This window comes from Chlorocebus sabaeus, chromosome 6, assembly GCF_047675955.1.
Source record: "Chlorocebus sabaeus isolate Y175 chromosome 6, mChlSab1.0.hap1, whole genome shotgun sequence".
In the NCBI taxonomy this organism is placed as follows: Eukaryota; Metazoa; Chordata; class Mammalia; order Primates; family Cercopithecidae; genus Chlorocebus; species Chlorocebus sabaeus.
In genome coordinates, this window is record NC_132909.1 from 20870033 (window position 1) to 20876310 (window position 6278).

Consider the following 6278-nt stretch of genomic DNA (forward strand, 5'->3'; position numbering starts at 1 on the left):
TGAGACCATCCTGGCCAACACAGTGAAACCCCGTTTCTACTAAAAATATAAAAATTAGCCGGGCGTGGTGGCGGGCGCCTGTAATCCCAGCTACTCAGGAGGCTGAGGCAGAAGAATAGCTAGAACCTGGGAGGCGGAGGTTGCAGTGAGCCAAGATGGCGCCACTGCACTCCAGCCTGGGGACAGAGTGAGACTCCGTCTCAAAAAAAAAAAGCTGGGCATAGTGGTATGCACCTGTGGTCCCAGCTATCTGGGAAGCTGAGGTGGGAGGATTGCTTGAGCCCAGGAAGTCACGGCTGCAGTGAACTATGATGATGCTACAGCACTCCAGCCTGGGTGACAGAGTGAGACTGTGTCTCAAAAAAAAGAAGGGGTACCTGAGGGGAGGTAGATTCTCCTGAATTATCTAGGTGAGTTCCAAAAGCGATTATATGTGCCCTTTAAGAGGGAGGCAGAGGGAGACTTGACACAGACAGCAGAAGGTGCTGTGAAGGTGGAGCAGAGATGTGGAGATGCTGGCCTTGAAGACTAGAGTGATGTGGCCAAGCCTAGGACTGCCAGCAACCCCCATAAGCTGGAATTGGAGAGGAACAGATTTTCCCCTAGAGCCTCCCGAAGGAACACAGCCCGGGCCACACCTTGCTGTCAGCCCAGTGACACTGACTTTGGACTTCCGGCCTCTAAGGTGTCAGAGAATACATTTCTGTGTTTTTGTTTGTTTGTTTGTTTGTTTTTTGAGAAACGTATTGCTCTCTCATTTCTCACCTAGGCTGGAGTGCAATGGCGCCATCACGACTCACTGCAATCTCCACCTCTTGGGTTCAAGCAGTTCTCCTGCCTCAGCCTCCCAAGTAGCTGGGATTACAGGCGCCTGCCACCACACTTCTTCACTCCTTCAAATCAATCTGTTTTCTCTTTTTAAATTATTTTTTATTTGCTTCTTTTTTCTTTCTAGAATCTGTGTTCTGCTGAATCTATTTTATTTTCTTCTTTCTTTTTCTTTTCTTTCTTTCTTTCTTTTTTTTTTTTTAGAGAGAGAGACTCTGTTGTCCAGGCTGGAGTGTAGTGGTGTGATCATAGCTCACTACTGCCTCCAATTTTCAGGCTCAAGTGATCTTCGTGCCTCAGCCTCCTGAGTAGCTGACACTGCAGACATGCATCCCCACACCCAGCTAATTTTTGTATGTTTAGTAGAGACGGGGTTTCACCATGTTGGCCAGGCTGGTCTTGAACTCCTGACCTCAAGTGATCTGCCCTCCTTGGCCTCCCAAAGTGCTGGGATTCCAGGCGTGACCCTCGCCCGCCCATTTCTGTTGTTTTAGGCCACCACGTTGGTGGTCATATAACAGCCACATTCTCTTACTTTCCATCCCCTTCTCATACCCACCCTGTTGCTCCCCTTCCCTTCTGACCCATCTTGGCACCACTTCCCTGGTCTCTGCTCTCCCCTTTGCCTCCACAGTCTGCGCCCCCACCAATAGTCACAGAGATTCTTTTCTTTTCCCCTTCCCTTTCCTTTTCCTTTTGCTTTCCTTTCTTTATTCTTTCTTTTTCCTTTCCTTTTCTTTTTTTTTTTTTTTTTGAGACGGAGTCTGGCTCTGTCGCCCAGGCTGGAGTGCAGTGGCCGGATCTCAGCTCACTGCAAGCTCCGCCTCCCGGGTTTACGCCATTCTCCTGCCTCAGCCTCCGGAGTAGCTGGGACTACAGGCGCCCGCCACCTCGCCCGGCTAGTTTTTTGTATTTTTAGTAGAGACGGGGTTTCACCGTGTTCGCCAGGATGGTCTCGATCTCCTGACCTCGTGATCCGCCCGTCTCGGCCTCCCAAAGTGCTGGGATTACAGGCTTGAGCCACCGCGCCCGGCCCTTTTCTTTTTTTTTTTGAGACGGAGTCTCACTTTGTCGTCAGGCTGGAGTACGTTGGCTCAATGTTGGCTCACTGCAGCCTCTCCCTCCTGTGTTCAAGGATTCTCCTGCCTCAGCCTCCTGAGTAGCTGGGCCTATAGGTGCGCGCCACTACGCCCAGCTAATTTTTGTATTTTTAGTAAAGACAGGGTTTCACCATGCTGGCCACGATGGTCTCAATCTCTTGACCTCGTGGTGCGCCTGCCTCGGCCTCCCAAAGAGTTGGGATTACAGGCATGAGCCACTATGCCCAGCCTGAGCCACCATGCCCGGCCTGATATTTCTTTCTCTTTTTTTTTTTTTTTTTTTTTTTTTGAGCCAGAGTCTCGCTCTCCTGTCTGTGTCAAGTCTCCCTCTGCACTCCAGGCTGGAGTGCAGTGTCACAATCACAGCTCACTACTGCCTCGACCTTAGCAAGCATGTCTCCTTCAGAAGCCCAAGTTGGGCTCAAGTCACCCTCCTGCCTCAGCCTCCTGAATAGCTGGGAGTATAAGTGCCCCCCACCACACTTGGCTAATTTATTTTTAATCTTTTGTAGAGATGGGGTCTCACAATGTTGCCTTGTTTAGTCTCAAACTCCTGGGCTCAAATGATCCTCCTGGCCAGGCGCGGTAGCTCACGCCTGTAACCCCAGCACTTTGGGAGGCCGAGGTGGGTGGATCGCTTGAGGTCAGGAGTTCGAGATCAGCCTGGCCAACATGGTGAAACCTCATCTCTACTAAAAATACAAAAATTAGTCAGATGTGGTGGTGCATGCCTGTAGTCCCAGCTACTTAGGAGGCTGAGGCAGGAGAATCGCTTGAACCCAGAAGGCGGAGGTTGCAGTGAGCTGAGATGGCACCCCTGAACTCAAGCCTGGGCGACGGAGTGAGACTCTGTCTCAAAATAGCAAAACAAAAACAAAAACAAAACAAAACTCCCACCTTGGCTTTCCAAAGTGCTGGATGCTGGGATTACATCCAGCATCCCAGCATGAGACACCTGGGTTCAAATCCCAGTTCTCCCTGCCATGGCATCCTTCCCATGCCATGAAGGATGAGGACTTCCTGCCTCAGCTCATTGCTGAGGTTTGGGTTCCTGCTTCCCAAGTGTGGTCTATATGATTCAGTGATGTGTGTAGCTTGTTAAAGCTCAGTACAGATCCTGACTCAGGAGGAGCTAAACCAACGGGTCCTTATTTGCTGTTATGGTCATGAGTGTTGTTGCCCTGATGCTATGTGGCCCCACCAGCCCCACCTCTTCTGCACCTCAGCATCCCCATCTGGGCAGGAAACTTTTTTTGTTTTTGATACAGGGTCTCGCTCTTGTTGCCCAGGCTGGAGTGCACTGGCATGATCTCAGCTCACTGCAGTGTCCGCCTCCTGGGTTCAAGCGATTCTCTCATCTCAACCTCCTGAGTAGCTGGGGATTACAGGCACCTGCCACCACGCTCAGCCAATTATTTTTTGTACTTTTAGTACAGACAGGGTTTCACCATTTTGGCCAGGTTGGTCTTGAACTCCTGACCTCAGGTGGTCCGCCTGCCTCCGCTTCCCAAAGTGCTGGAATTACAGGCATGAGCCACTGCACCAGACCTGGGCAGGAAACTTCTGAAGAGCACATCTGAACATCCCAAGGGCCGCTTAGGGGAGGCTTCCTCTGAACTGCAGCGGGGAGGAGAGGGGAGAAGTGGCTGTTAGCAGTCGTATCTCCTTCAGAGGCAAAAGCTGGACCCAACGGGCATGGGGCAGAGAGTTTTCTGTGATTCCAGGTCCACCGGAACCTTGGATTAGAGGCGTGTATGTGTGTATGTGTGTGTGAGAGAGAGAAGGAGAGGGAGAGACCCTGGTGACCAGGTCCTGGGCAGGGTCTGAGGCTCAGGTTTGGGCGCCCAGTGTCTCCACCGGCAGCCCTAAGACCTGCAGGATGTCTCCCGGATCTGAGGCTTCCGAAGCAGCCTCTGCTGGACAAAGACTGGGGCCACAGCGCCCTCTGGTGGGCAAACCCTTGGGTTCCAGGATTAGGAGAAGTGACCACAGGTCGAGAATTTTAGGGTTTGTTCCCCAAAACTTAAGTGATGGGAACATCAGGCATTAAGGCCCGGAGGGGTCAGAGCAAGAACCCTACCCTGTGTTCGCGTAGATCAGGGGGTCAGGACTCAAAAGGATTCACATGCAGGCCGGGTGTTCTCTCCTCCAGGAAGGCATCCCTGACTGTCACTCTAGGCCAGGAGACAGCCGCCTCTGGGCTCCTACAGTGCCCTGTGCCTCCCCCGCCCCAGCCCCGAGCCCTCCGCCTGTGACCCCAATCCCTGGCCGGATCCCTCTGCCCGTGCCCCCCAGTCCCTGCCCGGACCCCTCTGCCTGTGTCCCTCTTGTCCCAGCCCCGACGCCTCTGCCTGTGCTCCCCATCCCACCTGGACCCCTCTGGGCATCACTGTCTGGTGATGAGTCTGTTACTCTTCTGGACTCCAAGCTTAAGGCAAAGTCTGGGCCATCTCAGTCACTGCTGTGTCCCCAGCACGTCCACACAGGGATGGAGACCATCGTTCTCTAGAAATGAGTGGATGTGCCATTTATTTATTTATTTTGAGATGGAGTCTCGCTCTGTTGCCCAGACTAGAGTGCAGTGGTGCCATCTCAGCTCACTGCAGCCTCCACTTCCCTAGTTCAAGTGATTCTCCTGCCTCAGCCTCCCAAATAGCTGGGACTACAGGTGCCCACCACCACGCCTGGCTAATTTTTGTATTTTTAGTAGAGTCAGGGTTATACCATATTGGCCAGGCTGGTCTCGAACCCCTGACTTCAGGTGATCCACCCTCCTCGGCCTCCCAAAGTGTTGGGATTATAGCCTGAGGCACCGCGCCCAGCCAAGTGTGCCTTTTAATCTATCCCTTCTCTCTGCCTTGAAGCCTTAGGTCCAGACCCTCTGGTGGGCAGTTTTCCTTAATAAAGGCCCCAAATTTGCCCCTCACTTCAGGTTTTCTAAGTGTCTATATGGGGTAGGGCACAGCCTGGAACCCACCTGACTCTCTTCATGCTGGGTGCATGCCTTTGGACATTGGGGAGAGGCATGGAGCATGACTAATTGATACATTTATTTTATTTTATTATTTTATTTTGAGACGGAGTTTTTTGCTCTTTTGCCCAGGCTGGAGTGAAGTGGTGTGATCTCGGCTTGCTGCAACCTCCGCTCCCTGGGTTCAAGTGATTCTCTTGCCTCAGCCTCTCAAGTGGCTGGGATTACAGGCACAAGCCACCATGCCTGGCTTATTTTTGTATTTTTAGTAGAGATGGGGTTTCAACGTGTTGGCCAGCTGGTCCCGAGCTCTTGACTTCAGGTGATCCACCCGCCTTGGCCTCCCAAAGTGCTAGGATTACAAACGTGAGCCACTGCACCCGGCCAATACATTTATTTATTCATAATTTTGGCTGGGTGTTGTGGCTTGTGCCTGTAACCCAGCACTTTGGAAGGCTGAGGCAGGAGGCCAGGAGCTGCTGTTTTAACTAGGGTTGTCTCTGAGGAGGTGGCATTTAACCAGAGACCTGAATGAAGTGCGGGATGGAGCGAGGCAGGTGTTTGTGGGAGGAGCACGCTAGGCAGAGGTGCAAAGGTCCTGTGGCTGGAGTGGGATTGGAATGTTCCAGGAACAGGGAGGAGGCTGGTGGGGCTGGAGTGAAGTTAGCCAAGGGAAGGAAGGAGGGGAAAGAGGCCTGAAATGTGATGAGGGTTGAGGAGGGATGGAGGAGGGCATAATGAGGGCTTTGCATTTTATTCAAATTATGAAAGAAGCTGTTGGAGGTTTGAGCCAGAAAGTGGTTGGATGCAGATATATGCTTAATTAATTAATTATTATCATTATTAGTTGAGATGGAATCTCGCTCTTTTGCCCAGGCTGGAGTGCAGCGGTGCGATCTTGGCTCACTGCAACCTCTGTCTCCTGGGTCCAAGCGATTCTCCTGCCTCAGCCTTCCGAGTAACTGGGGTTACAGGCATGCGCCACTACCACTGGCTAATTTTTGTATTTTTAGTAGAGATGGAGTTTCACCATGTTGTCCAGACTGGTCTCAAACTCCTGATCTCAAGTGATCCACCCACCTTGGCCTCCCAAACTCTTGGGATTACAGGCGTGAGCCACTGTGCTCAGCCCAGAGATATGCTTCAGATAACCCACTCTGGCTGTGTGGGGAGAGCAAACTTGCGGGGCAGGAGCCCAGTGATGAAAATGCTACCATAATCCAGGCAGCAGACGATGATGGACAGGACTGGGGTGCAGGCCATGAAGGGCAGAGAGTGGGTGGAATCTGGATATGTTTTGAAAATAGAGACAACAGGATTTGCTGATGGGCTTGGGGTGTGTGTGTGAAAAAGAAGAGGAGGAGAGTCCAGGATGATTG